Source organism: Gossypium arboreum, chromosome 4, assembly GCF_025698485.1.
Source record: "Gossypium arboreum isolate Shixiya-1 chromosome 4, ASM2569848v2, whole genome shotgun sequence".
Classification (NCBI taxonomy): Eukaryota; Viridiplantae; Streptophyta; class Magnoliopsida; order Malvales; family Malvaceae; genus Gossypium; species Gossypium arboreum.
In genome coordinates, this window is record NC_069073.1 from 117423947 (window position 1) to 117449218 (window position 25272).

General features: G+C 35.6%; 1 long non-coding RNA gene across 1 annotated transcript; it reads right to left on the reverse strand.

Moving 5' to 3' along the window:
- Window positions 1–630: 630 nt before the first annotated feature.
- Window positions 631–24603, reverse strand: LOC128291492 (uncharacterized). Its single transcript, XR_008281297.1, has 2 exons — window positions 24533–24603; window positions 631–829 (listed from the first exon to the last, which is right to left on the reverse strand). It is a non-coding gene; the product is annotated as an uncharacterized LOC128291492 (long non-coding RNA).
- Between the last annotated feature and the right edge of the window lie 669 nt (window positions 24604–25272).

The following is a 25272-nucleotide window of genomic DNA, read 5'->3' on the forward strand; positions in this document are numbered from 1 at the left end:
AATAAACTATTTTTCTGCATCATGGTTGCTTAAAAATTCATTTCTCGAGTTTCAAAACTCAAAATTAATATCCTTAAATTTTTCCTGAAACTAGACTCATATATCTATCTACTAATTTTTTTCTAGAATTTTTTACTTATCCAATTAGTACAGTTTATTAGTTAAAGTTACCCCTGTTTTAGAATTTGACTGCACTGACCTATACTTACTACGAACCACTTTTCTCCCTGTAAAAAATTCATATGACTATACCGTTTGTTTCTATTAAAACTAGATTCAATAAGGATTCTAACCATATAAATTAAACCACCTAATTATTTTTTTAAAATTTATGGTGAATTTCCAAAGTTGGAATAGGGGATCTAGAAATCGCTCTGGCCCTATTTCACTAAAACTCAGATATCTTATAAAATACAAAACCTTTACCTGTTTTGCTTACTCCATATGAAAATAGACACAATGAGATTTAATTTAATATATTATTCACTATCAAACCATTTCTCTACAAATTTTTTTGTGATTTTTCAAAATCACGTTATTTCTGATACTTGAATCCGTTTTTAAGTTACTTTCACATTTTTCATAGTTTTCATGTGATAGTTACTACTTAATCATACATACTATTAAACATGTATATCATCAGCCATTCTATTAGCTAATCACTAGCAAGTATTTACACATCATTCATTGATCATATCATATCAAAAGAAACCAAGTTCCTATACATGCCATACACAAAACGAAACGTCTAACTATACCAATGTGATTTCTTCGATAGTGTGATCGGGTCTCCGACGTTTCCTTCGATCCCCGAGTGGCTTGATAAAAACTATAAGAAAAAGAAAATAAATAGAGTAAGCACTAGGCTTAGTAAGCTTACAAGCAAATAAATTACAACATTCAACATAATGAATAATTCACCTAGCCTCATAAACTTTCTTTACTTCTCATTTTCTACCTTCTTCTTTACTCACTTACCTTCTTTCTTACCTGACCTTTCACTATTCATAAATATAATTACCTTCCCTTTTGCTGATAATTCACTGTAATTTAACGTGTACAATGACCCGTTGAACCACTCGGAATACTAAGTATACTAGGGTCGTTCCTGTCTATCAATATCCTGTCAATGCCATGTCTTCGGCATGGACTTACATGAATTATTCCTGTCTCCAATGCCATCTATATATCTAACATGGGCTTACATGGCTCATCCCTGTCTCCAAAGCCATATATCTGATATGAACTTACATGGCTCATTTACATCTGTCTCGCCTGTCAACCCCAATATCCTAACATTCCTAAGGTTCAAGCGGGCTTCCTAATGCTTTTTCTCTGTCACTTAGCCTTTAATTCGACTTTAAATATTCTCAAAAATAAGTATATAAATGCTGAAATTGACAATAATAATGTAAAATAAAAGAATATTGCATTTATTTACTGTAAACTTACCTCGATACAAAATGTGACTAAACTTTACAATTTAGTCCTTTACTTTTTCTTTTCCCCGATCTACTCCCGAATTTGGCTCTTCTTGATCTATAATAGCAAATTTAACTTATTTAATATTCACATTTATCAAAACAGTCCTTTACTCAAACTTTGGAAAATTACATTTTTGCCCCTAAACTTTTGCCCCAAATATCGTAAATTAAACTTCAGCCTATTTTCTTATGTTTTATGACATACTGATCATTTTTCCCTTCTATAGCAAAATCAAATTCTCACTCCAACATATACTTATGACTATTAGGTATTTTTACCGATTAAACCCTTTTACTCGTTTTTACCTAAAACCGAGTAGCACAAGTTGTCTAACATAATATAAGACCTCATATTCTATCAGGAAACATCCAAAATAAACACTTTTCACCTATGGGTATTTTTCCAAATATGAACCCTAACTTAAATTATTGCTAGCATAAGCTTTATCGAGTTACCGGGACTCCGAAAACTTACTATGGAGCTTGAAAGCTTGAAACAAACCCTAGCTATGGAGAACCCTTGAAATTTTGTGCTAATGAAGAAGATGATGAATTTTGTGTTATTTTTCCCTTTTTATTTCATTTAATATCCAAATGACCAAAATGCCCTTCCTTATTAAACTTTCAAAAATTCCATCAATGTCCTATTTTGTCCATGAACTTAGAAATTGGTAAAATTGTTATTTAAACCCTCCTAATTAATATTCCAAAGCAATTTCATACTAAAAACTTCTAGAATGCAAGTTTTGCAAATTATTTGATTTAGTCCCTAATCTCAACTTAAGCACTTTATGCATAGAATTTCATCACGAAATTTTCACACAATCATGCAATCATATCATGAAACTCAAAATAATAATAAAAATAAATTTTTTACCTCTAATTTGTGGTTTCGCAACCACTATTCCGTTTAGGCCCTATTTCGGGATGTTACATATACTCTTTATTTTCTTTGACAAAGTACAAGCTCGTCCAACATTGAATCCATTAAATTTGGGATAATTTGTGAGCAGTATGTAACACCTCTAACTTGGTCTAGTCGCTGGACCCGAGTTACTGGATACTATTATAAATACCGGAGCAATCATATACAAATCATATCAATTAATTCAATTTAAACACCAATTGATTTCATAATTCTAAACATAATACAAAATACAATTAAAACTGAGTCTTAATCGAGCTTACAGAAGCTCTTAAGTTGTCCTGAGTGTGAAGAATAACCAAACTGTAAACTTTTCAAAAGTTCAGAACGACGTCGTAACGTGAGGGAGTTCCTTGTCATGACATCCCAAAAAGTTTGTTACATCACAACGTCAGTACGCTCAACTTCACAATGTCACTCATAGTTTTAGCCTCGTCAAGATGATGAAATTTCTCGTCTCAGCGTGACATTACAAGCCTTTTCTTGTCGGGATGACCATCATATGACGTCAAAATGTGAATCCTATTTTTGGTATTTTAAGGCTATTTGATACTTGTTCTAATCCAATCATCCAAATAAGTCAAAAGATTTCTTCTATCATCCTTCAAACATGTTTAAAACATTCTCAAAACCATGCCAAAACATATCATTCATCATCTTCCTAACATCTAACCAATATACCATGATTGGCATCAAATTGCAACAAGGTGCATGAATCATTCCAAACTATTCCATCTACCTAAACTATTACATTTTCATGCCAATTCAATTATACCAATCTCACCACATAATCTTAACATTTCCACATTCAAAACTAACCATTCATATACTTATAATATAACTTATCCCCATGCCATTATGCATATTAATACAACTAGATTATAAACATTCAAGCCACATAGCATTAAGGCTCAAAATCATTATTTCCAAGATAATCACATATTCTTTAGGAATCCTTATATACATGTCACATAATTGAGTAAAAAAACAATTAAAAGACAATTACAAGCAAAGAAAATACAACAGAGTAAGCATTACGTATGCTTAGTAAGTTCATATGAGCTTAAACAGTAAACTCAATTCAAATCACAAATAACATAATGAATTAACTAATTATACGACTTTCCAGTCATCAAGTTTCACATCAAGAAGGTGAGTTCATCAGTTACAATCTTGTAGCATTTCAGTAGGTACAATACATTTCCATACAGTATCATTCTATCAGAATCATTGAACATATATGCCATCTCATCATTCCAATCACATGTAGACATTTTCCTATACTATACATATTATCAATAAGATATTTTCCATTTTACATTAACAATTTAGCTCTATGATTTATAATAAATAGATACGGATATGCCAACCAAAACAAATTAAATAGCTCGTTCAAGCGATAACTCCAAAACACTCCTGAGCACCAAAGTGTCAAGCCCGTAGGCATCGTATATCATAAGATATTGCATTCCTCTAGAACACACCAGGGTCTCTATAGAGACAATCAGTAATCGTGGTCTCTATAGAGACAAATCTCAATAATCCACAACAAATGTTGGATGCCGATTTAAATAGTGAATTCTCTGTACATCAGTATCACTTCATACCATATCCTATATAGCATGAAAATAACCCTATTTTCATGCCAATTGTATCCGAGCACATTAATTCGTTTATTTACAATTCATTCTGTTTCTCACCTTTTTATACCAATTTGCATATAATTCAAATCACATTCAAGATATATAAATTCATAATTCAAACACATACATTACATTAACATATATAACTATACCATATGAACTTACTACAAAAATTGCTAACGAGTTGAAATGTAGGGACTAATTAACAATTTTCCTTTTCTTGGATTATCTACTGGTTGATTCAAATCTTGATCTATATGGTAATTCATTTCAATTCATCAGTTTAAAATGTCTTATAACATTTTATTTCACGCGAATAACAGTTCAATTTTATTTAAAAAAGTTTCTAAATTTTTACATTTTATTCAATTTAGTCCCTAAAACCAAAATAATCATAACTTTCACATTTAAGCCCCGTTTTTCAATCTGATTTCAATCACATCCTTTTACAACCCTCTAATATCTATATTTATAGAAATTTCATGATAATTTTGAATTATTTTCATTTTAATCCCTATACTCAAAAGTAACAAATTTAACTTTATAAATTAGTCCCTAATCACATTTAAGCTTACAATCAAACCATTTAACACCAAAAGCTTCAAAAATGATCAATGGAAACATTTCAAAACTTTAAAAATTTTACGAATTAATATCGGGTTAGCTAAATCAAGCTCTAGGGACCTCAAAAATATGAAAATTAAAAGAAAGGGACCTAATTGATAAAAATTCTTAAAGCTATCAAAAACATATCAACAAGTCCTTAAACAAAAACTTTCATAGTTGGAATCCGCTCAACTAAACTGGATTTATTATTCATATAAACAACAATTTGAAACCACAATCTGTTCTAAAACCATAATTTATATGTTAATCAATTTCAACCACTGGGTTTTTTACTAAAATAAATTAAAAAAAAATTATTTATCAAAATAGGTTGTCAGCCCAATTATATACGAAAATGGGGTGTTTTTTCATTCGCGCCTATCTGACAGTCGCAAATGATTATTTTATATTAAATTTTTTTTTGTTTTTTAAATAAAATATTATTTTTTTATTTTTATTAAAATATTTAAATATATATACGGGTAAAAATACGGTTTAACGGGTTAAAATACGGGTGAAAAAGAATCGTGCTCGCTTCGGATAGGTGCGATTAATCGCTTTAGTAGATAGGCGCAAATGGGCAACCAACAAGAAACCCAATGCCAACAGCCCCTCCAGCAACCTCTGCATGCATGCATGCATGCCCCCCTCCCAAGCTCCACAGACCAAAGAATGCTGCCCATCTGCTGCTTAGTCCCTTCAATGGGAAGAAAAAGTTGCAAATGGGGGACCTTATAAGTATGGTCCCCCATACCCCATCCACACCGAAAGAGAGAAAAAAAAGAGAAAGGAGAAGAAAAAAAGAAGAAGAAGAAGAAGAAGAAGAAAGAAAAAAAAAGGTAATGTATTTTTTAGTAAATAATTTTGTTTATAATTTAAAGAGTTTAATTAAGATATTGTGATTTTTTTTGTTAATTATTAATTATAAAATATTTATGTTTAGTGTTTATAGTTTTGGATTAATATTTTGTATGAATGTATTTTTTTATAATTATTTTAAAATTAATTTGTTAGTAATTTAGGATTATGTTAAAAATTTTGTGTTTGTAATTATTTTAAAATTAATTTATTAGTATTTGTTGTGTTTAGTTTAGTATTTGGTGATTAAACATATAAGTTTATAAAAAAATAAAAATCATTTCATCTTGAAATGAATTTAGACAAATGATGTTTAAGGTCATTTAAAATTTTTAATTTATTATTAAGTATTGGTATGTTATTATTTGATTTTAGGCTAAACAATGAAAATTCATATTTAGCCTAACAAATACTTCATTTATATGCCGTCTAATTAAAAGCCTCTAAATTTATAAAATTATCATTTGATTTAAGGATTTGAGAATTATCGGTATTAGAAAAAGTTATAAAATCTTAATTCAAATCACTATTATATATAATTAATTTTCATGTGTTTGATTTTTCAATACAATATTTGAAAAAGTTATAAAGTATTTGTTATGTAGTGTAGTTTTATTTTATTTTTCATTTATTTGACAATTTTATTGATTTATTAAAATATTGATTAAATTTGTTGTTATTTTTATAGGTTGTTTGTTTGAAAGAAACTAATCGGTATGTTACTATTTCTATTTTTATTTTTTAATTGTATGTTTTTATGTTTATATAGTTTATATTAATTTTAATTATATTATTATTGTAATCTAACATAAATTTTTTTATTGTAGGTAAATTATGGGAAATTATTAGATATTTTCGGTGTTTTGTTTCGAAATTTGAAATAATTTATTATATTTTTGAAACAAATTAAATGAATTCATTGTTTTAATTGCAGATTTGCAAAGAAATGAGTTCTTTAATTAATAATAATAATCACATATCAAGTACTATTAATGAGATGGTAATAAATTTTTTATTTGATACTCATGTTATTTGCGGAATTAAATTATATTGTATTAATTATTTTGCTAATTTAATAATGTCGAGGCGATCTGCGTATTGAGGGGCCGTGTTAATAGTGTAGGGTTTCTGCCAGATGAACGCCTAATACTATACTTGGAATTAGCCGGGTTCGGATCAGCGGCATTGATCCGGACTTTTGATCTACGATACGACTTGATTTCCGCTTTAGTCGATCGATGGCGTCCAGAGACCCACACGTTTCATTTGCCATGCGGGGAGTGTACCATCACTCTAGAGGATTTGCACTACAGCTCGAGCTTCCCATCGATGAGAATGTGGTCACGGGTGTAAGTTTGATCTCTAGGCCGGCTACCCTTTGCTATGAATTACTTGGTCGCTCGCCAAGTGAAGGGAAATTTACCGGTTTGAGGTTTTCATGGCTAAAGACAAATTTTGAGCATTTGCCGAGTACTGCCAATGAAAGGGAGGTGATGCAGGCCGCTCGATCTTATATTATGCACCTTATAGGGGGTGTACTCATGCCGGATGCAGACGACAGTATGGTTCACTTGATGTACTTACCCTTATTATCCAATTTGCATAACACTCGTTCATACAGTTGGGGATCTGCAGTGTTAGCCATGCTGTATCGCGAACTTTATCGGACGACAGATCCTTCTACGATAGACATAGGCGATGCCTCATACTGCCGCAGTCGTGGGCACTTTACCGGATGTCATTCTTGGCATCCATTAGTCATCAATCATATATATTTCCACTCGTTAATAGGTGATGAATTTTTACTCGTTATAAGAATTAGTTGACTTTTTTTTCGAATTATATTGTTCTAACGATTTCTTTTCCTTAGATGGAGCACTAATCTGGGTATCGGAAAGCCATACACGGTTCCGATATACCGTCTGATGATTGAGAATCATGCTGGAGAGGGGGTAAGTTTTTCCAATATAAACTTAATTTTATTATTTTATCTCACTCAACCCGCATTAATATAAAAATGTTATTAGCTGTGCAGTTCGTTTGGATGCCGTATTCCGTTCCAGAAATTATGGTGGTTATTCCCCCATCTGCCTACGTCCACTCAAACCTATGGTGCATTAGTGCACCTGTTATCAATTTTCATATAGTGGAGTGGTATCATGGCTGTGACAGCCCTAAATTGATCCTAGTCGGAAAGTGGTTTCGGGACCACGAAACCGAGTCTTATAAATAATTAAAGGTTATATTCTGTGTTTATGATGTGCGTAAATGCTTGTGTGATAGTTCCATACTTTAATTTGGTCAGTGTATGTGAAATTTATTAGTAGGGACTTATGTGAGACAATTTAGAAATATGCTAGGCAAGTGTTCAAGTGGCCTATTAATATATGTGGGAAAGTGCTTGTCCTTGCATGTCAAATTAGCCAAATTAAAGCATAGTGGCCGGCCATGCTATGGGTGGAAACATGTCACAAACATGTTATGTTAGTGATGTATGTTAGGAAAAATAAAATAAGTAGCATGGTAATAAAATAATGAAAGGGAATATGATGAAAAAAAAAAAAAGAAAGAATGTGTGTGATTGTTTCCCCCCCCATTGCCGTGAGTTGAAGGAAAGAAAACAAAAAAAAAAAAGTGTTCATCCTTGAACATCTTTGGCCGAAAACTTTAAGGAGAAAGGAAGAAGAAAGGTTGAAGAGGTTCGGCCATGCATGTAACTAGGCTAAGGTATGTTTGATGTTGCTCCATGAGATTCATGTATATTTTAGTTGTTAGCTTGAGTCCTACCTAGCCCATGGTCTAAATCTTTGCTATGTGAGGGAGATGATACTCGGCCATGGGTGTTGTCTTCTTGGTGGATGCTAGATGTTGTGTTGGTGAGGTATGAAGATGATAGAGTGTGTGTGAGAATTTGAAAAAAAAAAAAAAGGTAGGTCTTAGCAACTTCATGAAGCAATCGGCCATGGTATATCCATAAGTATGATTTATGCTTGTTATGTTACTCATGGTTAAAATGATTCGGCTATGCTTCATGTAAAAATAAAAAATACATGTGAATTCGGATATATGTTTATATTTGGTTAATGATTTATCCTTGTGAAGTATAAATTTATAACATGATTTGAGTTGGAAGTTATTGTAATGCATTTGTGCATTCGGGTACATGATGAAAATATATGAAATGGTTATAATCAACCTTATGATTCGGCTCTTGCACATATATATATATATGTTTGCACATGATGTATTGGTATGCCATTTATGTGTGGTATTAAGTATATAATTGGCCTCAACATATACATGCATACTCGGCCACATGAGAAGATTAGTGTTGCATGTATTCGGTTAGAGGCAAGCATATTGATGCCTTTATCTTGGTTTAGACAATCGGCTAAAAGGGAGTGTGGATTAATATGTTGAATTGATTCATGATTTCACATGTATGTGACTTTAATGTCTAATGTATATATATGGGCTAAGTACCTTGAGTTCCTCTTTTCGATGCTCAAATGATTAAATCAATTTATTTGTTAAATTAAGCTCAAGAGCAAAGGGAACTAAATCCGATAAAGGGAAGGAAAAGTGGTCGAATAGCCATCGAAATCGCTCGACAACATCCGAGGTAAGTTTTCGAGTAACGAGACTTAGTTACCGATTTGATTAAGTCATAATGTATGAGCATAACAAATATGCGGCGATATGATGATTCTACTTGAATCATATGTTGAGCTAATTAGTCTATACGTATGACGGTAGCCGTATGTGCATAGAGATAGTGTCATAAAGCAAAGTAAACCATGTTGTTTGTATGTGGCTAGTGAGCCGAAAATGGGTTTGCTTAATACGTGACTTGTGTTTGAACTCCAATTATGAAAACGAAATATAGATGTGTCATGACTTATTGATATGTGTGTGAATATTTGGATGATAACCTGCTAAGTCCCAAGGCATTTGCGCTTAGTGACTAGTTCCGGCAAGTCCGAAGGCATTTGTGCGAAGTACTATATCCGGGCTAAGTCCCGAAGGCATTGGTGCGAGTTACTATATCCGGGCTAAGTCCCGAAGGCATTTGTGCGAAGTACTAATTCCGGGCTAAGTCCCGAAGGCATTTGTGCGAGTTGCTATAACCGGGCTAAGTCCCGAAGGCATTTGAGCAGTAGCTATATCCGGCTAAACCCCGAAGGTACTTGGTTAGGAATGAGCGATCTTGCTGTAATAATTTCAATTAATACGCTCGTAAAATCCCAACGATGAGGTACGTTTCGTATATACATTTGAGTAGTGATTCCGTTTAAATATTATTCGCTCAGTCGATTAATGAGTTTCCGGCCTTTGGCTAAGTTGATCGTTTTTTGTGTGAATATAAGGGTTGGTAATGTGAAATAAGTATGATATTGAGAATTTGTGCATATGAAATTATCCATTTAGCCATATGAAGGCTACATTGTAGTTGTGTCTAATTTTATGGCTCAAAACTTACTAAGCATTAAATGCTTACTCCGTTTCTTTGAATCTCTGTTTTATAGATTTTGGTTCGTCAGCTATCGGACTCGGGATTTTTGGAAGTCGAAGTCTCCCACACTATCAAAGCCCCTTTTGGTACACTTTTGGTTGAACTTTGAAATGGCATGTTTAGGACACCCCTTTTTGTTATTAGTCAAGTACTTTGGTGTTGCATATATTTAGATAGCCATGCGAAAATGGCTTATATATATTTTGAGCATAATGTTATAATCATCTTGAATGTATATGTTCATTAAGAGGCATGGAAATGTTTGGCAACGATTAGCCATTATAATGGTTCATCATGATTATATTTTGGGTTATATATGCTAAAGGGCTAGTTGAATCATGGAAACTATGAAATAGGTAAAGTCTACCTTAAAGGTAGATGCTGACAGCAGCAGTGATGTAGATTTGAAAAATCACTAAAAATAGTAAGAATAGAATTAAATAGTGAATAAATTATGTAATCAAACCTTGATGAATCTAATTTCACATGGAAGAAACGAAATGATCATATGAGTTGTTTGTTAAGAGATATTTAGGTTTTTGCGAAACAGGGCCAGAACGGTTTCTAGATTCCCTGTTCCGACTTTGGAAATTCATCATAAATTAACCAGAGATAATTAGAAGTCATTCCTTATATGTATAGATTAATTTTTTAGTCTAGTTTCATTAGAAACAAACGGAATCAGTATTGAAGCCCTGTACAGGGAGATATCCAAGTCGTAGTGCGTGGAGGTCAGAGTAGTCGAACCCTGAAACAGGGGAGACTTTAACTAATAAACTCTACTAATTTGCTAGACCAAAAATTCTAGAAAAAAATTTGTAGATGTATATATGAGTCTAGTTCTAGGAAAAATTTACGGAACTGGTTTTCGAGTTTTGGAACTCGAGATATGATTTTTAAGGTGACAGTGACGCAGTTAGCCAGCTCGTCTAGGAAATTTTTTTTTAAATGGACTATGAAAATAAATGGATTAAGCCCGTTAACCCCTCGTGTCCGACTTCGAAAACGGTCTCGGGTACGGGGTGTTACAATTTTATTGGTATCAGAGCTACGGTTTAGTCGATTCTAGGACTACCGTACTACGTTTAGGTCTAGCTATACATGCCATTATGTGATTATTTGATAGTGTGGTGATTTCTGACATTTGCAAATGTGTTTATTTATAGTAATGGATCCCGATCCTGACCAAGCGATAGCTGATGATCTCGAGAGTGTAGCGCTGCTCCCCAAGACAAGGGACAGCACGCCATGGACTCTCAACCTAATGCTAGTAATCCGAATGATGAAGCTAGACAAGCTTTTTATAGCGTGATGAATGATTGGTTCAACCAATACATTCGAACTAATACGGCTGTTCCACAACCTCCATTCCCGACAAATACCACCTCCGCACCTACCATACCTCCGGTAACTGACCAAATAAGGTCAAATAAGCCCCCAGTTGACAGAATCCGAAAACACGGGGCTACTGAATTTAAAGCCACGGACAACGATGATGCCGAGCAAGCGGAATTTTGGTTGGACAACACTATCCGGGTACTAGATGAACTATCTTGCACACTCGATGAGTGCCTAAAGTGTACTATTCCTTGCTATGTGATTCTGCCTACTATTGGTGGAATACGTTGACTTCTGTTGTGCCCAGAGAGCAAGTAACTTGGGAGTTCTTCCAAACCGAGTTTCGAAAGAAGTATATCAATCAGAGATTCATTGACCAAAAACGAAAGGAATTTCTTGAACTCAAACAAGGTTCCATGTCAGTTACCGACTATGAACGAAAATTTGTGAGGCTTAGCCGATACGCGCGAGAATGCATTTCTTTAGAGGCCGTGATGTGTAAACGTTTCGAGGATGGACTGAATGATGATATAAAGCTGTATGTTGGCATTTTGGAAATCCGAGAATTTGTGGCACTTGTCGAGCGAGCTTGCAAAGCCGAGGAGCTCAGTATGGAGAAAAGAAAAGCTGAGGTGGGAGCAGAGGAGTTTCGTAAGAGGTCTTCGGGGAAGCCCTTCCCACAGTCATCGAAGAAATTTAGAGATGGCTTAGGCCGGTCGAGAGACACTTCGGGCTTTTCTAGACGAGAGACACTTCGGGAGTTTCGTAAGAGGTCTTGTGAGTGCACGAGTCACTTCGGTCGCCAGTGTTGGAAATGATCGTCGAGACAGAGCGGAGTGCCAGTATTGTGGTAAATGGCATTCGGGGAGTTGTAGATTCCATGACCGCTCCTGTTACAAGTGCGGATCGGTTGACCACTTTATTAAAGATTGCCCGAGGTTGTCTGAACAGAATGTGAATCAGAGTGGGAAACCTGGTGCTACTACTGCTCGGGGTAGACCATCTAGGAATACGGGCAATGCTAGTGGCGGTCAGAGAGGATCTAGAGATGCTACAACCAGATCTGAGGCTCGTGCTCCTGCTAGGGCTTATGCTATACGCGCACGCGAGGATGCTTCCTCGTCAGATGTTATTAGCGGTACTTTTACTCTCTTTGATATTAATGTGATTACTTTGATTGACCCTGGTTCTACTCATTCTTATATATGCGAAACCTTAGCATCCAGTAAGACTTTACCTATTGAGTCTCTCGAGTTCATAATTCGGTGTCAAATCCTTGGGTCGTTACGTGCTTGTCGACAAAGTGTGTAAGAAATGTCCCTAGAATTGAGGTTCTGTTTTCCCACGGACTTGATGCTTTTGCCGCTTGATGAATTTGATGTTATCCTCGGTTTAGATTGGTTGACTGTGCATGATGCGGTTGTGAATTGCAAAAGTAAGACTATTGATTTGAGGTGCGCAAATAATGAGATAATCCGAGTTTAGTCTACGGACTTAAAGGGGTTGCCAGTTATAATATCATCAATGTTGGCTCAGAAATATGTAAGAAAGGGGTGCGAAGCATACCTTGCGTATGTACTTGATGACAAAGAGTTAGAAAAGAAACCCGAATCTGTGCCGGTGGTTTGTGAATACTCGGATGTTTTTCCGAAGAATTCTTGGGTTTACCACTGTTCGGGAGGTAGAGTTTGGTATTGAGCTTGTACGAGACTACGCCGATTTCGATAGCTCGTGATCGTATGGCACCAACCGAAAGTTAAAAGAGTTGAAAGATCGGTTGCAAGAATTGACGGATAGAGGTTTCGCTCGACCAAGTTTCTCACCTTGGGTGCACCAAGATTGTTTGTGAAAAGAAGGACGGAACCATGAGGTTGTGCATCGACTATCGTCGGTGAATAATGTGACAATAAAGAATAAATATCCGATGCCACGTATTGACGATTTGTTTGATCAACTAAAGGGAGCCTCGGTGTTTTCAAAGATAGATTTGAGATCGAGTTATTACCGGGCCAGAATTCGAGATTCGGATATACCCAAAAGCGCTTTCGAACGAGATACGGTCACTATGAGTTCTTAGTGATGCCGTTTGGGCTCACTAATGCCCTGCGGTATTTATGGATTTGATGAATCGGATCTTCGCACCGTATTTGGATCGGTTTGTAGTCGTGTTTATCGATGATATTTTGGTTTATTCGAGAAATGAAACCGATCATCTTGAACACACGGGATTAGTGTTGCAAATTTTACGGGATAAGCGGTTATATGCTAAGTTTAGTAAGTGTGAGTTCGGTTAGAGAGGTTAGCTTCTTGGGTCATGTGGTATCTGCATCGTATTCGAGTTGACCCGAGCAAAATTTCAACCATACTTAACTGGAAGCCTCCAGAAATATTATCGAGGTTCGAGCTTTTGGGACTTTGGTTTACTACCGACGGTTTGTGAAAGGTTTCTCGATGATAGCCACACCAATGACGAAACTACTTCAGAAGGATGTTAAGTTTGAATGGACAGAAAAGTGTCAGAAAAGTTTCAAACAATTGAAAACTCACTTGACGGAAGCTCCAGTACTAGTGCAGCCCAAATCAGGCAAGGAGTTCGTCATTTATAGTGATGCATCCCTACTTGGTTTGGGTTGCGTATTGATGCAAGAAGGTCGAGTTGTGGCCTATGGGTCGAGACAATTGAAGCCACACGAGAAAAATTACCCGACCCATGATCTCGAACTAGCTGCCATCGTATTTGCCTTGAAAATATGGCGACATTATTTATTTGGTGAGAAGTGCCATGTATATTCGGATCATAAAAGTCTCAAATATTTGATGACTCAAAGAGACTTGAATCTGCGACAAAGGCGTTGGCTTGAGTTGTTGAAAGATTACGAGCTTGTCATTGATTATCACCCGGGAAAGGCTAATGTGGTTGCGGACGCCTTAAGCCGGAAATCACTGTTTGCTTTACGAGCGATGAATGTACACTTGTCTGTTCTACCTGACAATGTGTTAGTAGCTAAATTAAAGGCCAAACCATTACTGATTCATCAAATTCGAGAAGCTCAGAAAGTCGATGATGAATTGGTTGCAAAACGGGCTGAATGTGTTCCGAATATGGAATCCGAATTTCAAATTGATGATGACGATTGTTTGAGGTTCAGAAGTAGTTTGTGTGTTCCAAGAAATTCAGAACTCATTTCGATGATTCTGAACGAAGCTCATTGTAGTTAAATGTCAATTCACTCGGGGAGTACGAAAATGTACAACGATCTGAAACGCCAGTTTTAGTGGCGTGGTATGAAACGAGACATTTCTGACTTTGTTTCGAAGTGTTTAATATGTCAGCAAGTGAAGGCGGAACATCAAGTGCCTACGGGTTTACTTCAGCCGATCATGATACCTGAATGGAAATGGGATAGAATCACGATGGATTTTGTGTCTGGGTGCCATTGTCGACAAGTAAGAAAGATGCGATTTGGGTTGTTGTTGATAGGCTGACTAAGTCGGCTCATTTTAACCCCGTACGTACGAATTTTTCATTGGATAAACTAGCTGAATTGTATGTTTCTCAGATTGTGAGATTACACGGAGTACCGATTTCTATTGTGTCGGATAGAGATCCGAGATTCACCTTGCGATTTTGGAAGAAATTACAAGAAGCTTTGGGTACCAAGTTGCATTTTAGCACCGCTTTTCACCCCCAAACCGATGGTCAATCCGAGCGGATAATTCAAATACTCGAGGATATGTTGAGATGCTGCATCTTTGAGTTTAGTGGTTCATGGGAACGGTATTTACCTTTGATTGAATTCGCTTACAACAATAGTTTTCAGTCAAGTATTAATATGGCACCTTACGAGGCTTTGTACGGTCGAAAATGCCGTACACCATTGTTTTGGACCGAGCTCGGTGAAAGTAAAATTTTCGGAGTTGATTTGATTAAAGATGCTGAACAAAAAGTGAAAGTAATCCGTGAAAGTTTGAAGGCAGCCACAGATCCCCAGAAGTCGTACGCAGATTTGAAACGAAGAGATATTGAGTATCAGGTGGGAGACAAAGTGTTTCTTAAGGTTTCACCTTGGAAAAAGATACTCAGATTTGGCCGTAAGGGAAAATTGAGTCCGAGATTCATTAGGCCGTATGAAATCTCCGAACGAGTTGGTCCAGTTGCATACAGGTTGCTTTTACCCCTTGAACTTGAAAGGATCCACAACGTTTTTCATGTTTCGATGCTTCGACGTTACAGATCTGATCCTTCGCACATAATAAGTCCCTCCGAGGTTGAAATTCAAACTGATATGAGTTATGAAGAAGAAACAATTCGTATCCTAGCTCGTGAAGTGAAAGATTTGCGAAACAAAAGGGTTCCGTTAGTAAAAGTGTTATGGCTCAAACACGGAATCGAAGAAGCTACTTGGGAAACCGAGAACTCTATGAAAGAACGATACCCAAACCTATTTACCGGTAAGATTTTCGGGGACGAAAATTTCTTAAGTGGGGGAGAGTTGTGACTGCCCTAAATTAACCCTAGTCGGAAAGTGGTTTCGGGACCACGAAACCGAGCCTTATAAATAATTAAAGGTTATATTTTGTGTTTATGATGTGCGTAAATGCTTGTGTGATAGTTCCATACTTTAATTTGGTCAGTGTATGTGAAATTTATTAGTAGGGACTTATGTGAGACAATTTAGAAATATGCTAGGCAAGTGTTCAAGTGGCCTATTAATATATGTGGGAAAGTGCTTGTCCTTGCATGTCAAATTAGCCAAATTAAAGCATAGTGGCCGGCCATGCTATAGGTGGAAACATGTCACAAACATGTTATGTTAGTGATGTATGTTAGGAAAAATAAAATAAGGAGCACAGTAATAAAATAATGAAAGGGAATATAATGAAAAAAAAAAAGAAAGAATGTGTGTGATTGTTTCCCCCCATTGCCGTGAGTTGAAGGAAAGAAAACAAAAAAAAAAAAAGTGTTCATCCTTGAACATCTTTGGCCGAAAACTTTAAGGAGAAAGGAAGAAGAAAGGTTGAAGAGGTTCGGCCATGCATGTAACTAGGCTAAGGTATGTTTGATGTTACTCTATGAGATTCATGTATATTTTAGTTGTTAGCTTGAGTCCTACCTAGCCCATGGTCTAAATCTTTGCTATGTGAGGGAGATGATACTCGGCCATGGGTATTGTCTTCTTGGTGGATGCTAGATGTTGTGTTGGTGAGGTATGAAGATGATAGAGTGTGTGTGAGAATTTGAAAAAAAAAAAAAGGTAGGTCTTAGCAACTTCATGAAGCAATCGGCCATGGTATATCCATAAGTATGATTTATGCTTGTTATGTTACTCATGGTTAAAATGATTCGACTATACTTCATGTAAAAATAAAATATACATGTGAATTCGGATATATGTTTATATTTGGTTAATGATTTATCCTTGTGAAGTATAAATTTGTAACATGATTTGAGTTGGAAGTTATTGTAATGTATTTGTGCATTCGGGTACATGATGAAAATATATGAAATAGTTATAATCAACCTTATGATTCGGCTCTTGCACATATATATATATATATATATATATATATATGTTTGCACATGATGTATTGGCATGCCATTTATGTGTGGTATTAAGTATATAATTGGCCTCAACATATACATGCATACTCGGCCACATGAGAAGATTAGTGTTGCATGTATTCGGTTAGAGGCAAGCATATTGATGCCTTTATCTTGGTTTAGACAATCGGCTAAAAGGGAGTGTGGATTAATATGTTGAGTTGATTCATGATTTCACATGTATGTGACTTTAATGTCTAATGTATATATATGGGCTAAGTACCTTGAGTTCCTCTTTTCGATGCTCAAATGATTAAATCAATTTATTTGTTAAATTAAGCTCAAGAGCAAAAGGGAATTAAATACAATAAAGGGAAGGAAAAAGTGGTCGAATAGCCATCGAAATCGTTCGACAACATCTGAGGTAAGTTTTCGAGTAACGAGACTTAGTTACCGATTTGATTAAGTCATGATGTATGAGCATAACAAATATGCGGCGATATGATGATTCTACTTGAATCATATGTTGAGCTAATTAGTCTATACATATGACGGGTAGCCGTATGTGCATAGAGATAGTGTCATAAAGCAAAGTAAACCATGCTGTTTGTATGTGGCTAGTGAGCCGAAAATGGGTTTGCTTAATACGTGACTTGTGTTTGAACTCCAATTATGAAAACGAAATATAGATGTGTCATGACTTATTGATATGTGTGTGAATATTTGGATGATAACCGGGCTAAGTCCCGAAGGCATTTGTGCTAGTGACTAGTTCCGGGCAAGTTCCGAAGGTATTTGTGCGAAGTACTATATCCGGGCTAAGTCCCGAAGGCATTGGTGCGAGTTACTATATCCGGGCTAAGTCCCGAAGGCATTTGTGCGAAGTACTATATCCGGGCTAAGTCCCGAAGGCATTTGTGCGAGTTACTATAACCGGGCTAAGTCCCGAAGGCATTTGAGCAGTAGCTATATCCGGCTAAACCCCGAAGGTACTTGGTTGGGAATGAGCGATCTTGCTGTAATAATTTCAATTAATACGCTCGTAAAATCCCAACGATGAGGTACGTTTCGTATATGCATTTGAGTAGTGATTCCGCTTAAATATTATTCGCTCAGTCGATTAATGAGTTTCCGGCCTTTGACTAAGTTGATCTTTTTTTGTGTGAATATAAGGGTTGGTAATGTGAAGTAAGTATGATATTGAGAATTTGTGCATATGAAATTATCCATTTAGCCATATGAAGGCTACATTGTAGTTGTGTCTAATTTTATGGCTCAAAACTTACTAAGCATTAAATGCTTACTCCGTTTCTTTGAATCTCTGTTTTATAGATTTTGGTTCGTCACCATCGGACTGGATTTTTGGAAGTCGAAGTCTCCTACACTATCAAAGCCCCTTTTGGTACACTTTTGGTTGAACTTTGAAATGGCATGTATAGGACACCTCTTTTTGTTATTAGTCAAGTACTTTGGTGTTGTATATATTTGGATAGCCATGCGAAAATGGCTTATATATATTTTGAGCATAATGTTATAATCATCTTGAATGTATATGTTTATTAAGAGGCATGGAAATGTTTGGCAACGATTAGCCATTAGAATGGTTCATCATGATTATATTTTGGGCTATATATGCTAAAGGGCTAGTTGAATCATGGAAACTATGAAATAGGTAAAGTCTACCTTAAAGGTAGATGCTGACAGCAGCAGTGATGTAGATTTGAAAAATCACTAAAAATAGTAGGAATGGAATTAAATAGTGAATAAATTATGTAATCAAACCTTGATGAATCTACTTTCACATGGAAGAAACGAAACAATCATATGAGTTGTTTGTTAAGAGATATTTAGGTTTTCGCAAAATAGGGCCAGAACGGTTTCTGGATTCCCTGTTCCGAATTTTGAAATTCATCATATATTAACCAAAGATAATTAGAAGTCATGCCTTATATTTATAGATTAATTTTTGAGTCTAGTTTCATTAGAAACAAACGGCATCAGTATTGAAGCCCTGTACAGGGAGATATCCAAGTCGTAGTGCGTGGAGGTCAGAGTAGTCGAACCTTGAAACAGGGGATACTTTAACTAATAAACTGTACTAATTGGCTCGACTAAAAATTCTAGAAAAAAATTTGTAGATGGATATATAAGTCTAGTTTCAGAAAAAATTTACGGAACTGGTTTTCGAGTTTTGGAACTCGAGATATGATTTTTAAAGAGACAGTGACACAGTTAGCCAACTTGTCTGGGAAATTTTTTTTTAAATAGACTGTGAAAATAAATGGATTAAGCCCGTTAACCCCTCGTGTCCGACTCCGGCAACGGTCTCCGACACCGCCAGTACAATTGGGGGATATCCATGGGATGAGCAAGAGGGGGGTGTATGGAAATAATTAGGGAGAAGTGCATGTAAAATATATTACGATGTGGAACAACCGATTAGGAAGGGTACCTCAGATAGATTGTGCTTTGGATCTACAGCCCTCGTTAGAGTACATGCAGTGGTACTGTGAGATAGGGAAATCTTTTTTATTTGGTGGGCGGTCGATGGTAGTCCCTCCACATACGACACGAATTAGGCAAACCTTTTTCAAATTCGCATCACGCACCAGAGCCAGAGCCAGAACTACACTCTGGAGATAGTTCTTATCATCCAGATTTAGGGGGTAATGACTATTTCCCAGGCTCGTCAGCCCACGGATATTATTCAGAGTTTGGTATCTTCAGCCCACTACCACATCAGCACTCCAGTCATCCTGACTCATATCCACCTCAGTGCTCCGCTCCTTCCGGCCCGTATCCACCACCGTACTCCACTCCTCCCGGCCCGTATCAATCGCAGTACTCCACTCCTCCCAGCTCAAGTTCATCGATGGCACTTGAGACATATGATTTTTCATTTATGTTTCGCACACCCCCACATACGGATGAAGAGAATGTTAATCGTCATAATCGCCCACAACGTGAACGTCGAGCTCCACAAAAATATACCCCTAGAACGACACCATCAAACCATTAATTTTAGGGGGTTTTGTAATATAAATAACATCATATTTATTTATGTAATGAATATTTTGGCATTTTAATTAACAGTTTAATTTTTTTTGCAATTTAAATAGTTAACTTTGTATTTATGTAATGACTTTTTTGCCATTTTATTTATCAATTTTATGGTTTTTTATTTATTATTTAAATAAATAAACTTTATACTAACTATGTAAGTCAAATTAGATTAACTGCAACAAATTGTTGACAAATTTGTGATTCAATCCTTTTAACATGTCATGAAACTACATCTCAATTTCTACCCGATTGCGATGATTGTCCAACATGGTAGTTTCGGAGCGGGCATTTACTTCGATTATGACCGGCTAATCTGCATACACCACACAGCTTTCCGTCGGATTTCTCCCTAATGTCCATTTCGTTATGGATTCTGGATGATTGTGGACGACCTTTCGAGTTCCAACGTAACCCTTTATCTGGAACAAACTCGAAGGTCATCGGAGGTACCTCCCAAGTAGATAGGCCAGGAAGCACGAGGAACTCGTTCTCCCATACACGCAACGTGCATCCAAGGGTGTACACTTCATCGATAAAATATTCTACATTGAGTGAGACTTTAGCACAAGTTGCCACAACATGTGCACATAGATAATGAAGTGTTTGAAACCTCCTGCAATCGCATCGTCTATTTCGAAGATCAACTCCGTAGGATCTAGGTGGTATACCGGGTCGACGACCGATAGTCTCAGTAATTCGAAACGTTTCATTACGTCGTGAATATACTTCTACAGTCATTGACCTCGCCATCCGATGGTTTGCAGTAATTGCATCCCTGACATCTTCTACAAACACGTGTCTCGCCTCCATTTGGTTAACTTGTTGTTGACCCATTCTTGGCATTAAGGTAGCCAACCTGTAGAATGTAGCTGAGAAGACAGATGAAATTGGAAGATGTCGTGTTTTTAACAACACAGCATTGATCCCCTCTACCAAGTTTGTGGTCATTTGACCATAACGAAAGCCCTCGTCAAAACTTTGAGTCCATTGCCACGACTCCATAGTACCCAACCATTGTCGGAAAGATATGTTTGTTTGACCCTCCATGTCGCTCTCAAGTTGAGTCATTCTTTGGCGAAAAATGTGTGGCTCTAACTCGTGCGTGGCATATGTATTAAAAAAAGATAAGTTATAACACTGCCCTAAAACATTAAAATTTATATTAAAAAGATAAGGTAATCCTTTACCCATTCTCACAACTTGTCTCTTCCAGTCTGCATTCTTATAATCTCGCTGAAAGTTAGCTGCGATGTGCCGGATGCAGTAAACAGATCTCCATGGCACACTGGAACGCCTAATGGCGGCAATTAATCATTTCCCTCTATCAGAGATGATGTAAATATTATCGTTGCTAATAACATACCTCCGTAGGTTGGTAAGCAAGAATTCCCACGATTCCATGTTCTCCTTATCAACGATGGCAAATGCTATCGGAAGCACGTTCCTGTTACCGTCTTGAGCAATCGCAAGAAGTAGGATCATATAGCCAGGTCCCATCTACTTGCACAAACGGCTTGTAGTGGGGAAATGCGCACACACATGGATCAAACGTCCAGAACATTAGATGAAAAATTCTTTTTCCCGATTTTAGTTGGTCATCCGGCCCGTAATAAGGTCGTGTCTGCAACTCAATGACAGTCCTTGGTACGTACTCCCTCATAACGGCTATCCGTCCCTGAAACTTATTGTACGATGCATCAAAATCTCCGTACAATTGTTCCATTGCCATTTGTTTAGCTATACATGTCTTTCAGTATGATACTCGATACTGGAATCGTACCTGCATTTCGGCAATCAGTACTGAAACTTTAATGGTAGGCATGTCTTTCACCATTGGCATGATGCACGTACAGATAGTTTTGGAATCAAGTTTTCGATGATTTTCTGTCATACGTGTTGAAATGCATGTGTGAGGCCCAACAAATTTTTGTATCTCCCACATCTGCGACTTCTGGATAAATGCAGCTAGTATCCGCCAATTGCAGCCTTCCGCCGACCTCTAACACTCTCCAATGTATAATGTCAGTTTAGACGTTACAACTTTATAGTCTACTAATATATTCATGCTATATCGCTTAATGGCAAAAACACATTCTTCCTTACTTTCGAATTTTTGGCCCACGAACAACTCCTCAGGATCAGAATATACAGCTATCTGGTGAGCAGGTAGTATTTCAGGGTACTCTGAAAACTCAGCTGCGTGCGCCGTATCGGGGTCTATCCGAGACATGTGTACCCCAGGATTATTGTGTATCGCAATACGATGAATCTGGTTCCCGACTGAAGACGCGTTAATGTTTCTATCATCATTCACGCCTTCGTTGTCAATATCATCCGGGACCTCGTCTACGTCGGATCACTCTCACTATCGACTTCGTGATCAGAAGGATCACTACTATGGTATATATCATCACCAACCACATCAGTCTCGGGTGCAGCATTAAGATCAATGTCGATCCTGTGTATAGTTGATTGGCTATTAACGTACGATATCGGAACCACCATACACGGCTCTTGAGCTCTATCTTCTTCACCTAATGAAGTGGGATCTTGATTGCCTCTATACCGCCTAACTCAAACAAATAATGTAATCGGTGCATTTTGGTTGCTTGAGTCCCACAATAAAGAGCGACCATTGTCTCCACGTCTTCATCGCTCTCGACTTCCATTTCGGTGAATTTTATGGGATCCGTTAAACCGGAAACTTGTAGAAAAGTTTCACATCCTTCTCCCACAACGCTTATAAATTTTTTCACTAATTTTTCCTTCATATCATCAAACGATATATTTTACTAAATCTCATTGCTACTTGTTTGCGACATTCAAATATACATCCCACAGTTGTTGTCAAAATTTCTCCATCGAAAAAAACACATACGAAAAATTGATTCTCCATCTTCAATACTAGATCTGTTAAAAAATTTTCAAAATTTTCAAAACAGTTTCGAATAGAAACAAAAATATATAAAATTTTTAATGCAAATATTTTCATTCATAAGCTAAAAAAATTAATAACCTAACAAAATAACTTTCAAATTGTAATACCCCATACCCGTACCTGAGACCGGGATAGGATACGAGGCATTACCGAAATTTTCAGAATAATTTCAATTAATTTATATTATTTAGTATTCATTTTCATGTTTCATGTAACATCCTTTTCATATATTCAATTCAAAATATCATATAAAATACGATTCAATACTTAAATTGTCATATTTACATGCTCATTCAGGGTATCCGAACCTACCTGACTAAATTGTAGAAATACCAAGATTTAGGGGCATATTGGTAATTTACCATTTTCCCAAATTTCACCCAATCTTAAATTGATAATTTCATTCAATTTATTAATTTAGATAATAAAACAATTTATTCCCTTCAATTTAGTCATTTTTACATTTTACAAAATTACCCCCTAAAGTTTTACTTTTATTCAATTTAGTCCATGAGCTTAAAACATGCAAATTAGCCATGCTAACTGAATATTCATATATATTTTTCCTCCTCCTCCTCTCCATTCCACATCCTTAATGTATATAACATTCTTGTAAGTACGATTTCACAATTTACTTATTAATGCTCACATCAATCTATTCACACGAGTCATAGTCACTCAATTATTTATAATTCGAGTTACAGAGCTCAAAATTAAGATCCGTAAATTTTCCCTAAAACTAGACTCACATATCATTCCACCATAAAATTTTAAGAATTTTTGGTTTAGCCAATTAGTACAGTTTATTCATTTAAGTTTCCCCTGTTTCACTATCCAACAGTTCTGACCTCACTTCACTAAAAATTAATTATATCACAATAAAAAACTCGGATAATGTTCCCATTGATTTATATTGAAAATAGACTCATTAAGGATTCTAAGCATATACATTTGAGGCTCTAATTAGTTTTCTCCAAATTTTGGTGATTTTCCAAAGTCAAAACAGGGGAACCATAATTCATTCTAACATTGTCTCACAAAATTCATTATATATCATAATTTACAAATCCATTGCTTACACCGTTTATTCTATGAAAAACTAGACTCAATAAGCTTTAATTTCATATTTTATTCATCTTCTAATTCGATTTGTACAATTTATGGTGATTTTTCAAATTTAGTCTACTTCTGCTGTTCAATATTGTTTTAGTTCAAGATGTTTATTACCATTTTTCCTCTAAATTTCAAAGGTCATACAATTCAGTCCTTGCTTAATTAGCCCATCTATTAAGCTAATTTTTCTCAATTAACATTTTATTCCATCATTCTAAACTATTACACAATCTTTGAAAATCATAATTTTAACACTAAACCTTAATTCACAACTTTTTCACAATTAGGTCCTAAAATCAATATCTATTGAAATTACTTGATAAAATCATCAAACAACAAAATAAAAGCTTTAAATTCGTTTTATTTCATCATAAACAGCTAACACTTATCAATGATAGCTTTTAATTTTGTTCATAAAATCAAAAACTAATGAATTAAACACTTGGACCTAATTGTAAAAGTCACAAAAACATAAAAATCTCAAAGAAAAGGGTAAGAATTGAACTCACATATGTCAAAGTATGAAAAACCAGCAGCTTTCAGACCTCCCATGGCGTTTTTGCTGAAGAAAAATGATGATATCTCTAGATTTTTCAAATTTGTCTTGTTTTATACGTTTAATTTGCAAAATTTCCCATTTTGCCCTTGTTTCTCCTTGTCTTTTTTGCTGATTTTTTTGCCCAACCGTCCAGGCCATACAATTTGGGTCCAATTACCTTTTAAATCCCTCCTTTTTAATCACTTAAACTATTTAATCACAATTTAATAAATTTCGCACTATTTTCAATTTAGTCATTTTTAATTAATTGACTAACCAAACATTAAAATTTTCTAACGAAACTTTAATACTAACTTAATAACACTCCATAAATATTTATAAAAATATTTATGGCTCAGTTTATAAATCCGAGGTCTCGATACCTCGTTTTCAACCAAATTTACCTGATTAATTCTTTTAAAATCGCAAAATTCACTAATTAAAAATAATTCTTTTAAGTTCGCGCTTGGCCTATAATTATTATTTGTTAAAATTTCTAAACTTACTCGTCGAATTTAGTGATCTCGAATCACTATTTCCAACACCACTGAAAAATTTGACTGTTACACAAATAATAAAATTACTAACAAAACTTTACATTCTATTTACAAAAAAAAATACTAAAATACCTTATCCTCCTCCTTGTTTTCTTCTCCTTTCTTTTTTTTCTTCTCCCTATCTTCTTTCCGTTCAACTTGCTATGTTAAATTT